The sequence below is a fragment of the Vicugna pacos genome, chromosome 3 (assembly GCF_048564905.1).
Source record: "Vicugna pacos chromosome 3, VicPac4, whole genome shotgun sequence".
NCBI lineage: Eukaryota > Metazoa > Chordata > Mammalia > Artiodactyla > Camelidae > Vicugna > Vicugna pacos.
This window is the reverse complement of record NC_132989.1, coordinates 32,028,213-32,051,805: the sequence shown is the minus strand read 5'-3', so window position 1 is coordinate 32,051,805 and position 23,593 is coordinate 32,028,213. Positions and strand designations below refer to the sequence as shown.

General features: G+C 39.1%; 1 long non-coding RNA gene across 1 annotated transcript in view; it reads right to left on the bottom strand.

The window, feature by feature from the left end:
* Positions 1–5,111, bottom strand: part of LOC107034508 (uncharacterized) — a 340,267-nt gene extending 335,156 nt beyond the window's left edge. The window contains exon 1 of the long non-coding RNA XR_012069844.1: positions 5,038–5,111. This is a non-coding gene — a long non-coding RNA (uncharacterized lncRNA). The remainder of the gene's footprint in view (positions 1–5,037) is intronic.
* Positions 5,112–23,593: the final 18,482 nt, after the last annotated feature.

Here is a 23,593-nt window from a genome sequence, read left to right as displayed (position 1 = left end):
TGGTCAAAGATTTCCAACACAAGAAAATCCTTTGTGTGAACAGGAAACTGATTTGCCTACTTACTGTTAACTAGACAAACAACTTGCAAGTGAATTGCATTTGTTCTCTTGGCAGCTCTGTTTGTATAAAGAGGCTTAACTGGAAGATTAAAAAAAATTCTATCTTAAAATATTGAGTCGTAAAACCATACACCTGCTCACAGTTCAAAGGACTGTGGTCTTATTACAGGTTGTGTAAGCATCAGGAAAATTTTACACAGAAAACAGTTCACAGTAGCAAACATGGGCATACAAGACAAATCCTCCCCAAGTTCAAGATTTCCTGGGCTGGCCAATTGTAAACAGGGGCCAGGCTTATCAGCTTCCTCAAAGAAAGGCAGCTAGACTGAGAGTATGGAGTGCTTTGGAAACTCGCAAAGTCCCGTTGATGAGAGGAACTGATGAATTCTAAAGGGCAGGGGAAACATGAAGCCACTTCGGGATTCTAGGACCAAAGGGTTTTGCTAATTCCAGAATAATTAGGGCTACGAAAAAAATGCTGCTTCCTGGCCTATATGGTGATTACTTCTTATTTTCCATCAAAGATAAGTGTGGGCTGAGAGAAACAGAAGTAGATGGGAAACATAAGAGAAATTTCAGAGAAGCAATGGGCTCTTCAAGATTTTACCAAGACTGAAGCTTCCTGGGAAACAACCCATATGCAAGATAATATTAATATAACCCAGCTGTGCAGAGGGGGATGCCTGGGGATCTAGGTGCTAAGAAAATGACAGTTGCAATTTTCAAAGGAATGATGCAGTGCTGTAAAGAATGAAGAGACCACCTCTTGGAGGATAGTTGGGTTTATTTTTTTAACCTAAAGCAGGAAATGCTCTTCCTGAGCTCTGTCCCTGTCCTGAAGCTGCGCTGGGCCCCCTGCCAAGGATTGCTCACCAGGCCCCTCGTGCCCTTTTTTGATCCCACCCAATCTTTCAGCCTCATGCTCTCATTTCTCTCTTTAATAACATGCCTCCTGCGTGTCAGGTAATAGAAGTGACCTGCATTCCCTAGCTGCCTGCTCAGAGCAAGGAAAGACCACCTTGCGAGGATGTGAAAATCAGTTGCTGGCTTTGTCTTCCACACACAAAACACATAAAAGTCCACTGAAAGCTGAGACTAGGCTGGGCATTCAGGGGCCTCTGGGGTGATGATGTTTCTCTTAGATGAAACGAACAGTCTTTGGGAACTTGAGTTCTTCCTGGGGATCCTTCCTGTGTGGTGTGCAAACAGGTGGGTCACTTGTGGGCTCCATGCCAGTGACTGTCCCCCCCTGCCCAGAGGAATTCAGAGACTGCCCCATGGAACCTTGCAATCTCTTACAGAACGAGGGACTCAATCTCCTGGTAAAATAGGCTCTGTTTCGCTCACTGAAAGAATTATGTCTTAATTATTCACTTTCCAGAGAAACTTTCTTACAAGGGCTCCAAAGTCTAAGCCTCTTGGCAGCTTCCTGCCAGTTTTCGCAGAGGTTTCCAACCAGCCAAGTCAGAAACACATTCATTACTCAGTCTGTGTCTTATGTTCCTCTTTTCTTCAAACATCTGTTCTGCGTCTGGGTAACTAAATATGTTTAAGTTTATAAACCCAACTAAAAACCCTAAAAATAAGACCTGCAGGGGTTTATCTCAGGTAGGTAGAATCATGACAGCGTCATGGGATGCTCCCTCTTGGAGTCTGCTTTGCTTTTGCTGTAGGAGAGATCTGTCCACATGAGCTCCTCTCCAGGAAGCAGCTGCTACACATCATCACGTGGCCCACTCTTTCACTGCCTGCTACTTCTGCAGGCAGCAGAGCACCCAGGTTCAATTCTGGGTGGACTGCACCACTTCCTCGCTGTGTAACCTTAGGGGTCGTCCCCTTGGTCCCTCTGCCATGGTTTCTGGCTTAGCACCATGCCAAACAGCCTTATTTGGTCTTCCTTTCTGGATTTGCCTTTGGAGTCAGAGGCCATTTCCCCCTCAACTAAGAAAGATAAAGCACCGCCATGCAACTAACAAAGAATTGACGCCTGTTCCTTGACCCTCCCTTTATAAGATTTCCTATTTCCTGCTGCAGCTGCTGAAATTAGGGAATCACTGACTTGAACAGTTGTTATTGACTCATTTCTTATCTTCCTGTGACGTCTACAACACTTACTATATATGTGTGTGTGTGTATATGTATATATGTGTATATATACATATATATGTAACTAGAGAAAAAGAGAGAGAAAGAGAGAGACAAGTACCTAAATGTGGTGATGAAAACTTAATAAAGGCTTGTCACATGAATGATTGAACACTACTTGATGAAAACCTGAGAGGATACAACTTTTTACTAAGTAAGATGGGCATGTCTGGACCCACAAATGCATTGTTTAGCAAACACTTTGCAACATCCAACACCAAAATGGATCACAGTGACCAACTGACTTCATTGAAAAGATATGATGTTTTGAACAGGACTGTTCCCATGTTCACTAGGTCTCCCCATCAACACTGCTCAGTGATGAACCCAGAGGAGCCTGATTTTCCTGGCTGAAGGAAGGTCAAGTTGCCTTTCTGTGACACTTTCCAGGTGTTTTCCTCATACCATGTATGACCACAGCCATGAGTCAAAGGCTATTTTTATGCAGATATAGAAGTCTTTTGTTGCTAAAGAATAGTAGAACAAAATTCCAGATATGAAATCATTTAGAAAACATTGGAAGTATAAAAACTGATAACAGTAGCTGTTTCATATAGTTACAGTGAGGATTAAATGAGATCATACAAGTTACATGCTGAACACAGAGCCTGGTACATGGTAAGCGCTCAGTAAATGGAAACCGTTGTTATTCTTACCAAAGTGCAAAACAGCATCTTGAAATCTCATAGAGACTGCAGCTAAGCTAAAACTATGCCACCATGTGCATAAATATGTACTAATGACAAGTGCCTGCTGTCCTTTAATATCATGTCATATTTAACATGTCACATAATATCAATAGTATAAAACACCCGTCTGGGTAGAGTTCCCTAGATGTAGGGCTGAGGGAGGGAACTGGATGCCTGTGAATGAGTGAGGGAGGAAAAACATGCGAAGGGGTGAGGGAAATAAGAGAGGGGAGGGGTAAAAGCAGAGCAAGGATGTGGTCTCAGACTAGTCTTGCTTCGAACTACAGGGAGGTTCTGGAACACAAACCACTCCACAGAGTTGTTGCCCTTTGAGGCAAGGAGGCTGGCCTTTTGTATTTCCACATTCATCTACTGCGGGCCACACCTCTTTCCCCTCATAGGAAAGATGGGGCATAATCTGTAGGACAAGGTGGCCCCCTTTAGCAATTCTCCAGAAAGGAAAGCCTTTAGCAGCTACCACTCCGAGCAGCTGAGGCACGGGTACAAACAAGTGTGGTAGATTGTTAGCAAAATTTAGGCCAATTATTCTATCCATCTGCATATCTGTTTTTGTACCAATACCAAGCTCTTTAGATTACTGTAGCTCTGTAGTATTGTCTGAAGTCTGGGAGGGTTACGCCTCCAGCTTTGTTCTTTTTCTTCAGTATGGCTTTGGCAATTATGAGTCTTTTGTGATTCCATATACATTTAATGATTATTTGTTCTAGTTCTGTGCACTTTTCTCTTTATGAATTATTTTGACCAACAAAATACAGTGGAAGTGACATTATGCCAGTTCTATTTATAGGGCTCAAGAGGTATGGCGAGCTTTCACTTGCCCTCTTGGATCTCTGATGCCACCGCATGTACAAGCCTAGGTTGGCCTGTTAGATGGTGAAAGACATTGCTCCAGCCAACAGCCAGTCAGCCAGCCACCAGACTCATGAGTAGAGTAGCCAGCTCCCAATCAACATTCAGGCTGAACACAGACACCTGACTGAGCCTAGCTAAGGTCAGCTGAGACTGGATGGATCAGCAGAACTGCCCAGCTGACTGGTAGATTTGGGAGCAATAATAAATGTTGGTTGTTTTAAGCTAATGAGCTCGGGAGGAGGATGCTTTTTAAAACAATAATACATAAATGATACACCTGATAAAGGAAACCTGGACAGAAGTATGAAGTTAATGCAGGTGATCAAGCACCCTAAAGCAATAATTCCTATAATCACCTTTGAAATTTTTTTTCAGGGGAAATTTTTAAAGGAATAATTGTCTCTATGACTTTTAAAAATGATATAAAACCCAAATCTGTCATAATTAGGCACATTTCTCTCAATAAGTATTGAATCCAACCCTTACAGTGTAGTTTGATTCCTGTCTAGCCTCAAGGATACATAACCAGACTTAAAATCAGCGTCTGTCAAAGGACTCTAGTCTTACCTCAGTCACTAAAAGATCCACATGACATACAGTCAGAGAAAGAATTTCAGGGTTTGAGAACTGGATTCCCTATTTTTTTTTCCTTGTATAATTTGGCAAGTAACCTGCCAATTTCCTCATGTGCTAAATGAGGAGACTATTACATATCCACTGAGAAAATCTGTCAAGAGGCTCAAATGAAATATCAGTGTGAAATCCTAGGGAAAGTGAAAAGTATCCTACAAACACAAGGGAATTCAAAAGGGTCTAATCTGTAGATTAGATCCTTGGAAACTCTTGGATAAATGAACTAGAGGTCCTTATAGAATAAAGCTCTTAAAACTTCCTAAGATAAATGTGAAGTAGACTTCGACACATGTGTTCAAAGTTTGAGCCTTTGTGACTATACTCCCTAAAAGGAGAAGTAAGATGGTCTTTAAAGTCTCACCCTGAGGAAGACATCTAAAATATGCCTCAGCAAGGAATTCCAATTGACCATGAGCACAGAAGAATTTTTCGGGCATAGCTGAGAATACTTCTGACCTGATCCTTGGCACATCTTCTAAAATTTTCAACAGAGAGAACAATAAAATGGAGAAGTCCTAGTTACATGTTAAAGGCCTAAAAAAGAGTTGGCTTTTCAGTTCAAGGTGGCTAACTGAATACAAGGTTTACTCTTTAAGAAAAAATTCCCATAAAATAACAGAAAAATGTATATACATACTTTTTTTAAATCTCAGTAGAGTGGTAAATTTGAAAGAGATGCCACCAACTGGATTTCTGGAGGGTACACAGCAGTTCACACCAGATTGCAAGTAAAACCTAAGAGAAATAAGGAAGTCACAATCTCATACAGAAGAAATGGGAGGTCAAACAGAGAGTGTTTTCCCAACTGTGCCTCAAAATAATCCAACAAGCAGAAATAGTGGGAACTAGGGGAAAGAACAGGATGAAGACAGTTGGTGAGGTGATTAATTAAGGCTGACAAAACATTTACATCAGTATCCACCCACATCCCTGTTGTCATGAACAGAAGGATTACTTCTTATAGCTACAGACTCTTGATTGTGCTGTAGATTCAAGCCATGAGGGTGACTCTCTAAGGTGGCTTTCGAGGCACAGGAAATTCCAGAGAGGCTGAGGCTGGAGAGCAGTACTATGGGCAGCCTGTGGTGCCTGGAGGGACTGGGACTCCTGGTACTCGCATCCCACACACACTTCCCCACACAAACTGCTGGAGCCGAGCTCCTGTAATCAGAACATCTTTCAGTGTTACAGGAACAGTGGTCTTCATCTCCATGAAGATTCACATCTACAGCTGGGAACAACCAGGATGTCTAACTGCTTGTGGAAAACCAACAGAAAAGACATCAAATATAATTTAAAAAATAATGACGACAAATTTTAAATTCAACAAATGAAAGAATGAACCCCTGGGGAAATGATGGAATCACAGCGAATGAAAGAAAACTACAAAATCATGTAAACATAGGAAATTAAATAAAACTGCAAAATAAATATAATTAATTTCCTCAAATAGGTTGGAAGGGATCCTGTGGTCAAACAAAAGAACAGATTGCAATGAAAAAGCAACAAAGAAGGTCTCCAAAGGTGAAAATATGATCAAGATATGATGGCCCAAAATGCACAAAGCTGAAGAGTCAGGTAGCCAGCAGGAAGACAGAGACAAGAGACTCTCCCATCATGCAGTGCATATAGAAAGAAGTGGGAAATGTAGGGGAAAAAACCCAAGGAACATGAGGAAGAGATCTGGGAGAACCAAGATCTACTTAGTAGGAATTCTAAAATGTAGAAGAAAGAGGAAGAGAAAGAAAGAGTTTAAAAAAAAAAGGAGTAAATGTTTTTGTCACACCTTCAGATGAAAAACTCCAAATTTAAAAAATAAAACAGAACAAAACTCTAGGCTCAGTAGGCTCACTCCGGTGAAATTTCAGAACCCAAACACCAAAGAGACTATCCTAAAACACTTCACAGAGACAATGAGTGCACCAATAAGGAAACAGAATCAGTTCAACATTAAACTTCTTATCTGCAAACAGGGTTGCCAGAAAACAAAAGAACAGTATCATCACAATTCTGAAAGCCACTCTCAACCTAGAATTCTAGGCTCGGATCATTTATTTTCAATCTTAATATTCTCTTCTAACTGTTTTTAAGGCTCTGGATTTTCTTCTGCATATTGTTTTGACCACATTCTCCATGTTATTCAGCTCGAACTTGTTTATATTTTTGAGTTTTATTTTTTATTTTACTCAGATTTTATTATAGAAAGATGATTAATAATTTTCAAGTGAATGAATTATTTTTACTCTACTTTTGTTGTTAATTTATTATGTATTAAAGTTAGAAAAATGTGGCTGAAGTAAATTCTCCATTTTGAAATTTAGTGAGCTTTTGTGTATATGTGTGTGACAACTAATACATGGTCAATTTTTATTAATATTTCATGGAGCTTAAAGAGAATTTATATTCTCTTACTGTTAAGTATACTCTTCTCTCCACATGCATTAAGAGAAACATATTCACTGTGACATTCAAATTATTTTATAAAGAATTTTTTCAATGGTACCTTTTCTGAGTAAGAATGCAGGTGCAGGCTCCTCGAATATTTATCTTGTTCTTATTTTTTAGTGAAGAAGGATTCAAGAGTGAGGCAAGAATAGGCTTTGCTGACTAACTGAATGGTAGGTGTAAGAAAGACAGAGGAGAAGCAGGCTTGGGGGTAAAAATGAGGATTTCATGTTTGAACATGTTGAAATGGAAGTACCCTTAAGTTGTTCAGGTAGAGATGAGACATTCAGATATATAGGTCAGAGGAGGTCTAGATTGGATATATAAATTTGGGTTTAATCGGGGTCCAAGATTGATTAATTGTGGATCCAAGAATAGACTTGGGGCCTATTCTGATCAGTCTGTAGTTAGATTGAAGACACGTGTTCAGAAGGACTTTAAGGCCAAGTCAGTGTTGAGCAGGAATGGGTATGAAGACAAATCAGTGACGTGAGCCATGGCATAGGTGAGAGGTGTAGGGGCAAGCACACAGTTCATTTGCTTGCCTGTTATACACGGAAGCCCCAGTAATGAGTGAGAATGCATTTGCCCCCCAACAGCACATAGCATGAGAAGACACTAGTGATTAAGAGGAATTCAAAGGATCACCAATATTTAAGAAGTGAATAAAAGAAGGTCTGTTTTCACACATGTTCAGCATGTTTTTATCAACCTGGGTTTTTAAGGATTTCACCCTCATTACAAGGAGCCTCAAAGATTTGTAGGAGTTTCACCTAGAAATTAATGAGACAATTTGAAAGCAGAATGCATCTGGATAAGTTAGGGGTATAAGATTAACAGATACACAATAATACATAAGAAAATATATACAACAAAGATTTACTGTATACCACAGGAAGTAATATTCAATATCTTGTAATAACCTATAATGGAAAAGAATCTGAAATATACATATACCTGAAAGTTACATGCATCAATTGACTTCATTGTTTTATAGCTACATCAACAATAATTTGAGCTGGAAGAATTGTTAATAACAATTTTGGGTTAGCTGTCCCAATTTCTATTAATATAGAACTATCCATTGTCTTATGCTTTTTATCCAAGCTTCATATAGTTTAGATGCCATACTATGGCCCTAAATTTATTTTCAGGACAAATGCTTTCTTTGGATATCCTCAATACAGTTCACTAATTTTTTTCTCCACCCAATAAAGACAGAAATAGCCCACCATCCTTAATAAATTTAAATTAAGTTAAAAACTTATGTACTAATGCTGAGTTCTTAGGGATAAGATGGCCTAAATCAGAAGTGGGAGAAAACTTTCATAAACATCTTGGAACATAAAGTCAAACTGATCATTACAATATTCTAGATTCTTAATTTGTTGCTCATGATGAGGAAATAATTTTATCACATTATGGTGTCACCTTATCCTGGAAGTTAGAAAGCATGGGTTTTAATCTGCACTGTATCAATAACTGCTATGAAACTTTGAGTTAGTTAATTAGTTGTTGGGATGACCAACTTATGCCCATTTGCCTTGGACTTCCCCAGTTTTAGCACTGAGAGCAATGCAGCCCAGGAAACCTGCAGCCCAGGGTAATTCAGGACAGTTGGTTGATCACCATATCAGTTGCTATCTATGAACCTTAATTTCCTCATTTGTAAAATGGGATGACTAGAATGAATGATCTGTTAAGTTTCAGTTAGCTCTAAAATTCTATATATACAAATAAGCAGCTTGCACAATACAATTTTTCCTGCACCAAAAGGTCAATCTATTCAAATATGCTACCTCTGTCATGTAACATAGTATTTTAAATCCCAAAGATTCAATTCAACAGGATTGTATAGATAGGTCACACCCTCACTAACAAAGAGAGCAAAGTTAATATTTTTCAAAGACTCAAAGCTAGGAGAAAGTAGGAGATGCAAAAGCAAGGGGAAATGCTTGGGCCAGCAGAGAGCCCCATTTTAAGACTAAGAGCTTCTACTTCACAGATCTGTCCAGCCTGTCCCAATCAACAACAGATCCCTTTTATTTTATTTGGTGATTATCAACAACAAAGGTCCTGAATAGAGAGGAGCCTCCAATGAGAATGAGAGCAAGGCTCTGTGAAGCCATGAATACAGGATGCAGTGATCTGGATGGTACAGGGCTGGTCAAAATAAAAGGAAACTTTCTCTAGCTGAGACCAAGAGGTTGCTCATCTCCGTGACTCCCAGCATCAAGTCACTGGGAAAGATAGCAGGTCCTAGAGTGTATGTGGTTGCTTTCTTGCCCCCTCACCCTTTCCTGTGATCAATGACCTTCAGAAAATTTCCTTCTTCTGTGAAATAAGTTCTCAGTGGAAACATCTGTGTATCACCTCTCTGGGAGGCATCTTACAGCCCAAAAGAAAACTGACCTGTTCCTTGCCAATAAAGAGTTCATCAATCTAAAAAAGTTTTCTGTAAGGGAAAAAGAAAAGAAAAGGGAAAACTAAATATGAGGCATTAGCATCTTATGGTTCATGACTCACAGCCAGTGACTGGGTGACTCAGCTTAATAACTGACAGTTGAGTCAGATACTCCTCCTTGAACATCTCCAGCAGCAAAACAAAGACTACAGTGTCTTCTCAAGAGTCTGAATTGTGAATATACCCTTAAAAGAATTGAAGACAGATTCAGGGATGCATCTAGTTCTAGGAAGAACCAGACATAATTTAATAATTAACGTCTGATAAATTTTTAGTGCATGGAAGACAAAAGCTAATGGCAGTCGTTTGTCTACTGAGAACCACAAAGAGAGTAGGTTCAAATTTATCATGTTTCTCCCCTGCTTGAACATAGCTTTCCACATCCCACATAACAAACTCCAAATTCCCCAGACTAGTAACATTCAAGATCCACCACTGTGGATCCTAAATTTCACCCTAGATTTCCAATCTTATATCCCCTTTCTGAGCTCAAAACTTCCTCTCCAACTGTTTTGTTCTAATCATCATTTCCCAAGTTCTCATATGCCTTTCCATCTCTGTGCCTCACCTGTACTATGTCTTCTACCTGGACTGCCATCCCTACTTCTGTCTTCCTCCTGGGATCCTATTTATCCTTCAGTCTCCATTCCTTCACAAAAGCTTTCCTGAGTTCTCTAGCCCACATTGCTTTCTCCTGCTTCTGAATTCCTACAGCACATATTCAAAACCCTACACTAGGCACTTAATAATCTTGTGTATTAGCTGGTTTTTTTTTCACATACATGGGTCTTACTTCCCCAGCTAGATGCTGATATCCTTGAAGGCACTGACTTTTATACTTTGCATTTCCCATCACTATTATTAAATTAAAACAGCATAATTGACTGAGTCCTGGATTGGGTCACAAGAACATGTGCTTTCCTGGAGATCAGGAGACTTGCCTCTTGGCCTGAAACAATTTAAAGGAAGAATACTTGAAGCTAGAGGGATAGTAATAGGCTCCAGAAAGGCAATAACAGATAATAGATAGACAATAATACTAGATTTCAGAAGTATTCTAAAATTCTAAATTTAGATACAACTGATGAGCCATTCATCCTAGAAAAACAGAAAATAGGATGGAAAATCTGGGTTTATGTGACAATAGCCATTGACTGAGTAATGGAAATAGTTAGCCAAGAAGTCTACAGGGTTGTAGTTATTCTCTCAAACACTGATTCAGAGGTAGTATTAATTTTTGTAATGAACTGGCATAGTCAACTATTATTAAAGGAAAAATCAGATGAGGGTTCTATTGCAAACCAAGCCAAAGCTAGAATAATTTCAATTTTCTCCTTTCACTTTTCTTCTTATTAAATTCATTTTCACAGGAGGCTGTGTTTTGGCAGAATAATTGAGCGTGTTTATTGCAAGATTGAGGGAAAATTAGAATCTGCAAACAGATGCTGAAATGTGCTCCATAACTATTAGCAAATTTTAGTGAAGACAGGATGACATGAAGAAGTAAGAGAGATCAAAAGTTTATAAGTGAGCCTTTTCAACATTCTGGTAGGGGCTCATTATGAGATATGTTGTTTTACCTAGAGTCTCATAAAGATCCCATACGATGTCGGGCTTTTTCTCTGTCTTTTTCTCCCTCTGTCTTTAGTATCTCATTTCCCACAAGACATATATAGAGCTGTGCTGCAAAGCAAAAGTAAATTTAATGTGCAAACTCAGCAGTACCAAATAGAAAACAGAATTAATGATGAGAAAGAATTTTTCAAAAGGAAAGGAACTAGATAAACAGCAAAGAGGAATTACTTTCAGGAAGGCACACTTGGTCAGATCATTTTAAAGATTTGATTTTTACAGAGCAGCTTTAGGTTTGCAACAAAATGACAGGGAGGTACAGAGATTTCCCATATATGCCTCTCCCCACACATGCATAGCTTCTCCCATTATCAACATCATTCACCCGAAAGGTACTTTTTTTTCCCCAAGGGTGAACCAACAATGACATATCATAACCACCCAGAGTCCATAGTTTACTGTAGGCTTCCCTCACAGTGTTGCACTTTCTATGAGTTCGGATGTATGCATAAAGATGTGTCCACCATTATAATATCATATAGAGTATTGTTTACTGCTCTAAAAATCCTCTGTGCTCCACTTATTCATCTCTCCCTGCCCCCTCCCCATACCAGCCAAAAAGAGACTTGTATAGGAAGCATGACTATAATAACTAAAAACAACCCAAATGTCCATCAGTAACTGAATGGATAAACAAATTCTAGCACATCTATGCAATGCAATGCTACACAGACTTAAAATGGAACCAATTATTGATATACTCAATAATATGGATGAATCCTAAAAACATAATATTAAGGAAAAAAGCCCTCAGAAACCAAAAAGTATATACTATCTGATTCCACATGAAGACCAAGAACAGAAAAACCTAATCTATGGTAAGAGAATTCGGAAAAGTAGTGATCTCTGGAATTGAGAGAAGAGGAAATTGGATGGGAGAAGAAACTTTCTGGGATAATAAAAATGTCCTTAATCTTATTAGAGGTGTGTCCTGTATAAACATATGCATTTATCAAAATTAAACAGAAAACTTAAGATCTATCAATTTTATGTGAATCATACTTCTATTTTTTAAAACTTTAAAAATAAATCTAACTCAAAAGTAGAAAAAAGTTGAAAATGTATGTGTGTATATGCTATATATTCCTCAAAGACTGCATCTGGGTTTTACTTGTGGTTTATCTTATTATATCCAGTGAATCACACCCTGTAGATACTTTACAAGGTTTGATAAATTAGTGATTTCAAAATATAGTCCTCTGAGCCAAACTGTTTCAACCTTTAAATGAGATTCATTGTATTTTGAAAGTTTATTTGAAAGTATTGATATCCAAGTCAAGGAATAAACTTCTCTTTCTCATTTTATTAAACAAAGCACTTAAGAAAACAAGAAGACGTTAAGATCCAAGATGATGTCGCCACGTCTGACCACTCACCACTGCATTTCTAACTCCCAGCATGTAGCATTATGTGCTTGTAGGCATTCAGTTTCTATGGAATAAATGAACAATCCAGGATGGATAGAAAAAAGAAGTGAACAGAGTTATTGGGCAAGAATAATCACCAAAGCAGCTACTCAGCCAAAAAAGTAATTAATATTAGACATGCAGTTATATTATGTAGATTTTATTATGGATTTTGCATCCTGGTCATTTCCCTAAATATGTTACAGAAGAAGAGAGCCAGATACTAGGGGAATGCCAAATGTTTTGGTTTAAGTATGCGTGAATAATGTAAAGTTGGTTTAAGGCATATAGGATTGAGACATGAATAAGATCTTTAGAGTTCTTATTAAAGTTGATAATCATATTGTGAAGGTCCAGGGTTAATAATGTAGTCAGCTAGCGTGCTTACAGAAAACATGTTAGGTCACCTCTAAATTATCCTTCAGTTTCCTCTGGGGCCATCACGGTACTGAAGACAAATGTACTGTACTTGGCTTGGGATCTACCACCATCTCCAATGCTGGGATGCATGACCCTCCTGCTACACCCCGATCTGCATCAAATTATCTCAGAATGAGTTCCAAATTATTAAAACAGCTTTCAGAGGAACATTCTTTTAAATTAACTCTAAAATAAAAATCTCTCACATTTAATCGCTTGGGAGATGTGGAAAAGGGGCACCACTAAACCTATCAAGTTCGGAAAGTGCTGTGTGAGTGTATTAGTCAGAAAGGAAGAAGAAAGGAGAAAAGCCTGGAAATTGAAATAGCTGGAATTGGGGGAGGGGACAAATAAAGACCAGAAGACAAGAAGATGGCAGGCAAAAGGGAGATAGGTGAGGCAGCCATGGAAATGGGACCTCAGCACAGCCGACATCCCTCCTCACACACTGCTTCTTAATGTAGTTCTGCAGGAGGCAGAAGGAAAAAGACAAATGGGACTTCATATTTGCTTTATCTTTTCTGTTCCTAAATCTGGCTCTATTAGCCGTCACGTTAAGAAGGAACACATTCCACTGAAGGCCTTCTTTCGGTTGTTCGAATCTCCAAGACAATTTATAGAGTTCCAGCAACAGCGCTAAGTCTTTGGGTGACTGTTAAGTCAGGAACAAGTAAATAGGGAGAGCCTGTTTCCCAGTCTAGGGACTTGCTTGAGTTCTGGCTGACGGTCCTGTTTGGGATGGAATATTTCCTTCTGAATTTAGACTATAGCACTCCGCAAGCTCGGAGCAGCACACCGTGAGCCGACCCAGCAGCTCTGGAACTGGGGCTCCCAGGACTCCGTCCTACAGGTGGCCTCCTCCACACGCGCTTCACCACCCATCCCTTTTCTTTCCTTCTTCAAAATTAAAGCTTATTTCCATAACGAGCTCCTGCTACAGGGCTCAGCTGAGGTGAGCTGCAGACCCAGGGCCGGCAACACAGGTGACCCTAGTCTGCAGTCGAGCCCCTCAACTTTGCTCGTCTTCCCCAGCACTCTCCCTTCCTCTTCAGTCCTGCACAGGAGCCCTGGCTGTATTCAAGGGAAAAGTTTAGAGGCATTTCAATTAAATTTAGGAATCCACTCCTTTTCTTCTGTAAGGGATAATTTTGCATTAATTTAGCTCCATATGTACACTTTTCCAAATCCAGATTTTCTTAAAATTTGAATCCTTTGTAAGGTTTAATTATCATCCTTCCTTCTCTTAAAACAATTCTGAAAAGGCGTCCTTCCTTAACCTCAAAACAGCTAGGGCCTTAGACATTACCTACAGGGTTTCACAACTTATTTAATTAGGCTCTATTCCAGTCCACAACCTCTTACTCTGTTTGGCTTTTTTCCCCATGTCCACGAATGCCAGGATTATCTCAGAGTATTTTACACATACGCAGAAATGTCTGCAAGGAAACGTTTTTACCTGCTGGAGAACAGTCAGTACAAATTGAGTACATTTGTGTCTTTCATATCCTAGAGGGAATGTCCTTGTTCAAGCTGTCCCCCTCCATGTTTCATTGAAGGTAAAGAGCAGAGAATTTTACTACCTGTCCAAAAATGCATGATACCACCACAGGTTCAATGGCAGGAGGACAAACACTGAACGCATGCTCTATGCAAGACATCAGTGCTAGTTGCTTCACCTGTGTTGTTTCTATTTAACCCTCACGATAGCTATATGAGGTAGATACACTTATTTCTATTTTACAGATGATGGGACTGGAACATCGAAAGGTTAAGCATTCTACCAGATTCCACTACACCATGTTACTTCTTCAGGTCACCAGACTATATTATACCCAAAGAAGCAGCAATGGCAGCCCTAAGGACTTAAATCTGGTCCTGCTTTGGCTGGTGATCTCACAAAGGCTAGGAAAATGAGAAGCTAGCCACATTTTCCCCTTTCGAGCTGAGTGAGGTCACAGGGTGGCCACAATGCCTGAAGCTGTGTGCTGAGGTTGCGAAGGGCACAGGCATTGGCCAGACAGCTGAGTCTGGTACCAGTTGGCTGTGTGATCCTGGGGTTGTTTGTGCATTCATTCATTCATTCATTCATTCTGCAAGCATTTACTGAACACCTACTATGTGCCAGGCATCCTTCTAGAGGCTGAGAAGACAGCAGTGGGCAAAACCAGTCAGGCTCTCATGAGTTTACATACTCAGGGAATGTAGAGCATGATGCCTCTACTTTCCTCCCATGTGAAATGGGAACGATAGCACCTCCCTTGTGGGGTTGTGCTAAGGATTAAATAAGTTAATAAGTATAGTGCTTTCCAAAGTACCAGGTACATAATAAGCACTCAATAAATATCAGCTGTTATTGTTATTTAAAAATGGAGATTCTTATCTCTAGCACAAATTGAGCTAAAATCAATGTAAGTTACAAGAGTGAGACTTTGGGTACATAAAGATGGGTTGAGGGTGGAGAACAGTTGCCCCCTGAAGTGTCAGGAGTGATTCCCTGTTACAGTTAGGTGGAGACTGGAGGGCTCTAATGTGAGATGCATGGCTATCACTCATTTGAACACTAATGGAAATGCCAGGCTACACTGAGAGTCTTGTTTCCCTGCGAAGTTCAATGTACAAAGTGGTCCTGGGGCTTATTTTTGCCTGCTACAACAAATTGAGGTCATCTCAGAAAAACAAAGTGCAGGTGTTATGGTAATTATTTTAAATAATGCAAGCATTAAAAGGAGAGCTCTTCTACAGTATCTTTTAAAAATTAGGTTTTTTGTCTTTTTTTTTTTTTCCGGGAAGTTGGAGCTGTACCTAACCTGCCTTATAAGCATCAGGAGCTAATAGGAGTACACAGAACAATAATTTGATTGGTTAACAGTCTCCTAGCATTCCAGGGACTTTGTAGCCAATGCAACACCAGGAAAGTGTAGGCATCAATCCCGATTTCAGATAATAGACTTCCTGAAGTCAACAGGGAACACTAGAAAGAAATGAGCCACAGCTACAAAAAGCTTGTTAATCTTCCCATCTCAGGTAATAAGAGGTGTCTTCCTATTGGCCCGAGTAGTGATCTCAACCTCTCCCTTTGATTGTAGACCTTGGAATTAAAACTCCAGACATTTTGTTCAGTTTATTTCTGAGAGTATTTTGATGTTCTTGATCAAAAGAAAGAAAAAAGAAGTTTGTTTTATCTCAGTCTATTCATTGGAACTTCAAAAGGGAAGAAAAAATTAAAATAAACCTTTTGTTTACCCTTTGTCTTAAATAAATATGAATTGATTGGCCTGTCTTTGGTTCAGGGTTAGAAAGTCAGCCTGGCGGTTATGGTATTTGATACAAGTTTCCATTTCGTTTAAATTCCAGCCCCAAAGGTCTAAAAAGACAAGAAATGAAGTGAAATCTGAATAAAGACAATGAGGAAGGACATGAAGGAATTCTTTAGGAGACATTTTCTCCCAAACATTTTTAATGATAAAAGTCCTGGTTATAACTTAGTAGTTATACAATATTCCTTTACAGGAATCCCCTTTCTCATTACACAAGATCATGCAGCTCTGATTTTCCTACCTCCTCAGGAGTCTCCAAGATGGAGCCAAGAGCTTCATGTAGTTCTCTAAGGTCTGTAGTCCAGACCCTCCAAAAAGGTAGAAAATATTTGGCTGAGACTTGGGGAGGCCTGCAGACCTCCCACTTTAAAGGGACCCCAAAGGCTTATTTTAACTGACGCTGCATCTCTTTTGACAATATTTGTGCAGTTATTAGTTTTTTGACTGGAAACCAATGCTATATTGATTTTCAGCCTATCAGGTTCCTGAGTTACAGGGAGGTCTTCAGGGCAGTGAGCTAGTTGAGATCGAAGCTGACTCCCATGAACATTCATTGCATGTCACCTGCACCCGAATCTGGATGCCGCTGGTCTGCTCCTTTGATAAAGGATCAAAAATCATTGGATTGTTCTGTATGTGTGTGACTGCACTATTTACCTTCTCTGCTAATACTTCCAAGAAATATCGCAGCATTTTAACAAGATATAAATGGAAAGGGAAGGTATTAAACATGAAATTCCAGGCGGTTGGCTTACTTTAAGCCATGACTCCGCCCATAAATGGAAACTGTGAATACACAATAGAAATTGAACACAAACAATGATTATTTACATAGGAAAAGTACATATTTGCCAAGGGTGAAGAATAAAGATGTGGTTTTTTTCCCTACTGAGTAAGAAGGCGTCACAGGTTTTTCAGGGTGACCTTTGGAGGTCAGTATCATGAAGGGCAGCTATCAGGCTAAGCCACAAGATAGCCTTTGAGTCTACTGTCCCTAGTGGACTCTTCCCAAGTCACCCGTGAGAAAGGGGCTGATCCTAGTTTTGAGGTCTCTAGCCTGATTCAGAGCCTCACTCCAACTGCTGCTTATAGAAGAGGCTCAGTGGTATCCCAAGACCTGGGTTTGAGTCCTAACTGTGTGATCCTGGATATGTCACTCAGCCTCTCTTCAGTTAAATTAGATAATGTATGTGAGACCCAGGTGTCCCAGTAAGCCCAAATTAAAATTCAGGGTGAGCCCCAAGTCTATTTCATGAACTGATTTGCATTCAAGTAAAAGATAGTTAAGTTATGACCTTGAACAGGAAGGTAAATCAGGAGGGAGAAGGAAACTAGGATTACAGAGAGGAAATTACAGCTAATCTCCAGCCTGAAGTCTACAGGGTGAGGGGCTGAAGAACTGCTTTATTCTCAACTTTATGAGGCCTGAGACCCAGGCACGAGTAGTCGTAGAAACACCTAGGAAGTTGCAGGAGTACCTGGAGAAAGTTGAGAAAAAGGAAGGAAATAATTTGGATGTTCAGCAGTAATGTTTGTAGAAGATCTAATCCAGGGAAGTTGGAGGGAAAACACCAGCATGACTTTGTTTCCCCAAACATAAGAGGCCATTTAATCCTCACGATAGCAAGAGAAGTTAAATATTATTATCTCTGTTTACTGCACCTCTGAGCTTCAAAAAGTGTAGGTAGATAGCTGAAGTCAATGCTGTTCTATGTGTGTAGGAAGATCTGAATCAAGGTCCTACTAAAAAGTAAATATCCTTTACAGTAGCTCACACACCACCCTTGAGCCTTAAATACTATTCATTTCCCTATTTACAGCAGTAAATTTCTTTACATGGACAGGCAACTAAAAAGGACGGTCAATTGTTTTAGATACAGCAGAATCAATAGAGTCAAAAAGAGGGTGAGCTGCAGTTGGGTTTCCTGAAGAATAACCCAGGCACAAAAATCATAAAACTCACAAGTTTATACCTTCTGTATAAACCCTGCATTTTCTAGATCCACAAGAAAACAGGGTGGAAACATTGAGAGTGGAAGCACTGAGAGATCCCTCTCTCACTGCTCTTCTAAGGGTCAATTTCCTAGCAAACTGATTTTCTTGGGTTGCATGGAAATTGGTGAGCTTGGCTTCATCACTGATGGCTCTGGCACTACAAGTTGGAGATTTAAGCCATTTCGGCCGATGCCTTGGTTTGCCTTAAAGTAACACAGTATGCTTACTCTCCCGATAAGTGGTTTCGATTGTTTTTAATGTGGTGACCTTAGGTTGTAAAGAAAAACCTCTACAAAGATGAGATACTCTCTAGCAGTTTTAGTTTTACCTTGGGTCACATCTAAGAAATCTGGATTTCTTCCATCCTGAATAGAACCACACAAACATTGCCTTTCCCAGAAGAAATTTCAGTCATTTATCGTTAAAGAGCAGAGAGTACTTTTCATGTTTCAGAGACCCAGCATGTGGTTTCATAGGGCCAAGATCTCCTTTCCCACACTGTCTGGCCGTGTTTGCCCAGGGAAATCATTAAGCCTATCTGATCCATATGGAGAGAGAGAGAGAGAAAGACTCAAAAAGTCATCTTTATATTTATGTTTATGCATTCCTTCATATTTATGGAGTGATATTTACCCTTTCACATCCATGTTCGCAAAAAGCTTTCATATAATTTTCTCACCTAATTCTCACCAATTCTTTGTGGTTTTGGAAAGGCAGATAACACTGTCCTCATTTTATAGATAAGGAAACTTGAGTCCAGGAAAGCTGAATTGTTATGATGAAGGTCTTAAGCCTAACAAATGGCAGAGATGTATGTATGCACTGATTCATGTAGGTTTCATTACCTGTTTCTATATAACACACAAGCCCAAATTTAGCACTCATAGATTCAGAGCACCAGGAATTTGGACAGGGCACGGTGAAGATTTTATTCACAAGGCTGCTTCCTGGGCGAGGATAACTAAAATGCTCATCTGAAACTGAACTGGAACACCTACGTACCATGGCCTCTCCATGGGGCTTGGATTCTGCACAGCATGGCATCTGCACACTGAGAAGCATCCCAGCAGGGAATGTCCATAGTGGGATTGTTTCAAAAGGACTAGGCAGAAACTAAATGGCTGAGAAGTCACATAGCATCCTCTCTGCTGCATTCTATTGGTTGTGAGTCACTAAGCCCACATTCAATGGAAGGGGACTCTCGGTGGAGAAGTGCCAATGTCCTATTCAGAGGGGCACTTGGGGTGGGAGATGCCATTGTAGTCATCTTTAAAAAATACAATCTTCTACAGTAAGCACAATATATTTCCTACACAAATAACTGGGGATGAAAGAAAAACTATCTGAAGTAGGACTCTAAATGGCTATGAAATAAATAAGAAAATATTCAGAGCTTTCCTACATACCAACAATAACAGGTAAGGAAAAAGTCCCATTTATATCAGCATAACAAAATATAAAGGAATTCAGAAGAAAGTTGACAAAAAATTACATAGGCCTCATATGAAGAAAACATTCAATATTCTGAAATGCTGTTAAAAACTGAAATAAATGGAGAAATATATTATGTTTCTTAATAATGTCATTTCTGACCAAATGTAATATATCATGTTACTGAACAATACTACTTCTGCTACAAATGTAATTTAATTCCAAGTAAAAATCCAACATAGAGTTATGTAAATTTGATAATATTAATGTAAATTTCATCAGGAAGAATAAAAAGTATTAGAAGAGTCAATGCTTTATTAAATAAAGAATAAATAAAGGAATAAAAAGCATACAAGATATTAAAACATTATGAAGCTTCATTAATTTAAACAAAATGCTTCTGATAGTTAACTAGGTAGCCATATGCCTGAGACAGTCCCAGTTTATACCTCTTGTCTCAGCATAATTACAATTTCTTTTACTCTTAAAAGCATCCTGGTTTGAATGATGAATTATATGGCCACCCTACAATTAATCATGTGTATTTATCTCTACTCACTCCCTAAATCCCTCAGAAATGGCAGTAAATACTTTTTAAAAATACAAGTCACAAGGTCAAAGAGATGGATGAATGGATAGACAGATTGATGGATGAATGAGCGGATAGGATACATTAGTAGGGAAATAGATGGGCAAATGGATAGATGGATAGATAGGTAGCTGAGTGAATATATAGATAATGAATAGGCTGATCATTCAATGAACAACCAACTAATAAAAATAGGCTTAAATAGTGGTATGTGTGTCATGGTGAGAATTAAAGGTGGGTATAATGATCAAAAGTTACCTTTGCTATTTTTGGAGGAGTATCTCCTCTGAAGAGATTAAATTGTGATTTGAACATCAAGAAGCAAGTACTTCAAAGAGCTGAACGGGATTCCTTCTACTTGGGGAAAATAACCAGTGCAAAGGCCATAAACTAAGACTAAACTTAGCTTTTTTAAGAAACTTAAATGCTCATGTAGCTGAACAATTATAACCATAAAAGATGACATCTAAGAGGCAGGCCAGACCATCTAGGGCTTTGTAAGCTGGAGTAAGAAGATTCGGTTTTATCTTAAATGTAACTTGAAGCAATTAAAGAATTTTAAGGAGAGGAGTAATATCTGATAGGCTTTTTTAAGTGGAGGACTTGCAGAAGATCAATGGATATGGCTGTATGGAAATGTGAATTTTGTATATTAAAGGGCCATAAACAAAATTAAAAGCTGAACAACAAACTAGGAGAAAATACATGCAATATACACAAATGAAGATTAGGAAAAAATATATTTAAAAGGGATTAATAAAAAGGGATTAATACTCAAAATATAAAAAGAAAGTAATAAATCAATAAGAAAAAGACAACCCAATGGAAGAATGTGCACAATGACAAACGGATAATTTGCAGAAATATTACAAAGGGAAATAATGTACGCAAAAACAGTCAACCCCACCAATTAACAAATACATAAAATATGTCTTTATAGTCTTTCTGATTGGAAAAATTAAGATTTAAAATAGAAAATATAATAAAAGAGAAAACTACCAGTTTAAATGTGCTGAATTGACTGACATTATGAGGAAATATATACTCTTTACTAGTGGGAATACAAATAAATACAGAAATATGGAGAGCCGTATGTCTACAACTATCAAGTTTTTTAGTTGACTATGGAATTTTCCAGGCATTTATTCTAGAGATATAATTTCAAATGTGTACATGGAAGCACATAAAAGAATACTCATCGCAAGAGTATTTGTAATGGGGGGGGGGAAGGAAACCATCTACTTGCCCATTTTCAGTGAAATACAATGGATTGTTTCTTGCTTATTCCATCCTGTACACCCTCCTGCAGAATGTCAGGCCAGTGAGAACGGGGGTATTTGACTGTTTTGTTTAGTCACATATGCCAATTGTTGAATGAATAAATGAATGATCTCTTGGGGGAAAGAAAAAAAAAGAAAGACATACAATGGAAATACCGTGAAGCTATTTAAAAGAGTGACATCGATATGTATGTACTTAACTTGGAAAAAACTCTAAGCTGTGTTAGCAGGGAAAAAATCAAGACAGAAAACAATATGAGTTTTCTCCACGTAAGGAAAACTAAAACTACATGTGAATGTATGTGGATACATAGCACACTATCTGGTAAGCTATAAGGTAAGTGTTTTAACAGCAGTTCAACAGTGGGGTAGGGAGTTAGTGGGTCTTGCCCAGGGGAAAGCTGACGGATGAAGAAGCACTTTTGCTTTTTAACTCCATACATTTCTACATTGTTTGAATGTTGAGTAGCATATATTTATGTATTACTCAAGTAATTTTCTTCAAATATTTTTAAAGATATATTCACTTCTTGAAATTTGAATACATTGGGTAGTAAAACTTAAGAGTCTTGGCAATCATCAGTGTCTTGGAAAGAATTATGTCAACACTCAGAAGGAGCCTTAATGCCAAACAGTTGTGAAACTTCAGGGGGAATTTAAATTTATGAAATCTTTACTGAACAAGGTTCACAGGACTACAGTCTAACGTGGAACCTGACCAAATGGCATTAAAGAAGTCTAAAGGAAGTGCTCCAAGGAGAAGAGTCTAATGACTTGGCAGGGTGGAAGGAACAAGGCAGTGACCTCTAACCTCTCTATAAAATGCAGTATCGGCCAAAGCAGCTTTGCACACTTCTTTTTGTTCTCAAACGGAGCACTTCTGCATCCTCAAAATGAAATCTTATTTTTAAAAATTTCATTATTTAAAACTGGCAAAAGCAGCATGTCTCTGGTCAAAAGAGGTCAAGGGCCAGAGCCCCATCCCCTCTACTTCTTGGTCAACACTGCCACCTTCCCCAGGGGCACCAGAGGCCCTGCAGAACATTCCTTGAAAATCTCTAGTCTAGATCACTTTTAAGGCCTTTTCATCCCTCAAAGTACATCATTTTCATTTACTAGCTGTAATTTATGCAAGACAGCCAGATGAGAGCCCCAGTGAGTGTGGTATGATGTGTAGGTAGAATTTGACCAAGGGAAGTGAGGAAGAAGCCGAAGGGAGTAGCAGTTTTTGCTGCATGTGCTAGGCATTGTGGAAGGTGTCTCAATACTCCATTTTGTTTACTCCTTGCAACCACGTTGTATTTCTAGCCTCATAGAAATGAGGAAACCAGGAAATAAGAAACTTGTCACAGGTCACATAATAAGTACTGAGCGGGAATTCTAAGCAGATTTGTCTACTTGGAAAGGTCACGCTGGCTGGTTTCCTACTAGAGGAAAGAGGACATAGTGAATGATAGTGACGCTGGGGGCCTGGGGTGTGGTGGAGGAGACCAGGAGAGAGGAGGCGGGAGGACTTCCAACACCAGCTGCTCTTACTTCCAAGTTTTGCCTGGGGCTAGTCATGCTAACATCTATTTGGAGAACTAAGACTGTATCTTATGTGAAACAATTTCAAGAAAACACGGGGCAGCATGTCATTAGATGCTCGACCACATGGTATATTCTAGAATTGGGGGAACTTGGAGTTATTTTCTAAGGAGTGGTAACAAATTTGTACTACTCTTGTTTCACCCTCTCCAGAGCTGGCAGAGCTAGGGTTGCAGTCAGTACCTATGGTCAAGGCATCATGATGGGTACCCAGCACCATTGAGCGTGATACCCACACACACGCACACCATAATGATTCCATAAATTCGTCTCCATTGTGTCACCAAGTGACCTAAATGCCTACCTTAATAGACAGGGCTTTCCTCCATGTAATCATTTTTTCTTATTTAAGTAGGGCTCTTCTGCATGCTAGACGACCTGCATCCTAGCTCTCCCTACTTGTAACTCGTCATTGTAACTGTAATTTACATTATTTTCGAGGTAACTAATTCACAGAACAGCCAGACAAGAGCTGAGTTGTCTTGAAAGAGAGCCCCCCAAACTCCCCCACACCATAAGTTTACAAAAAGATCATCCTTTGTGGAATGCAAATAAAATAGCCTCTGCCATTTATTAATGTTCACAAGGGTTATTATGATAAATCCAGACATACTGATACTCTGTTGA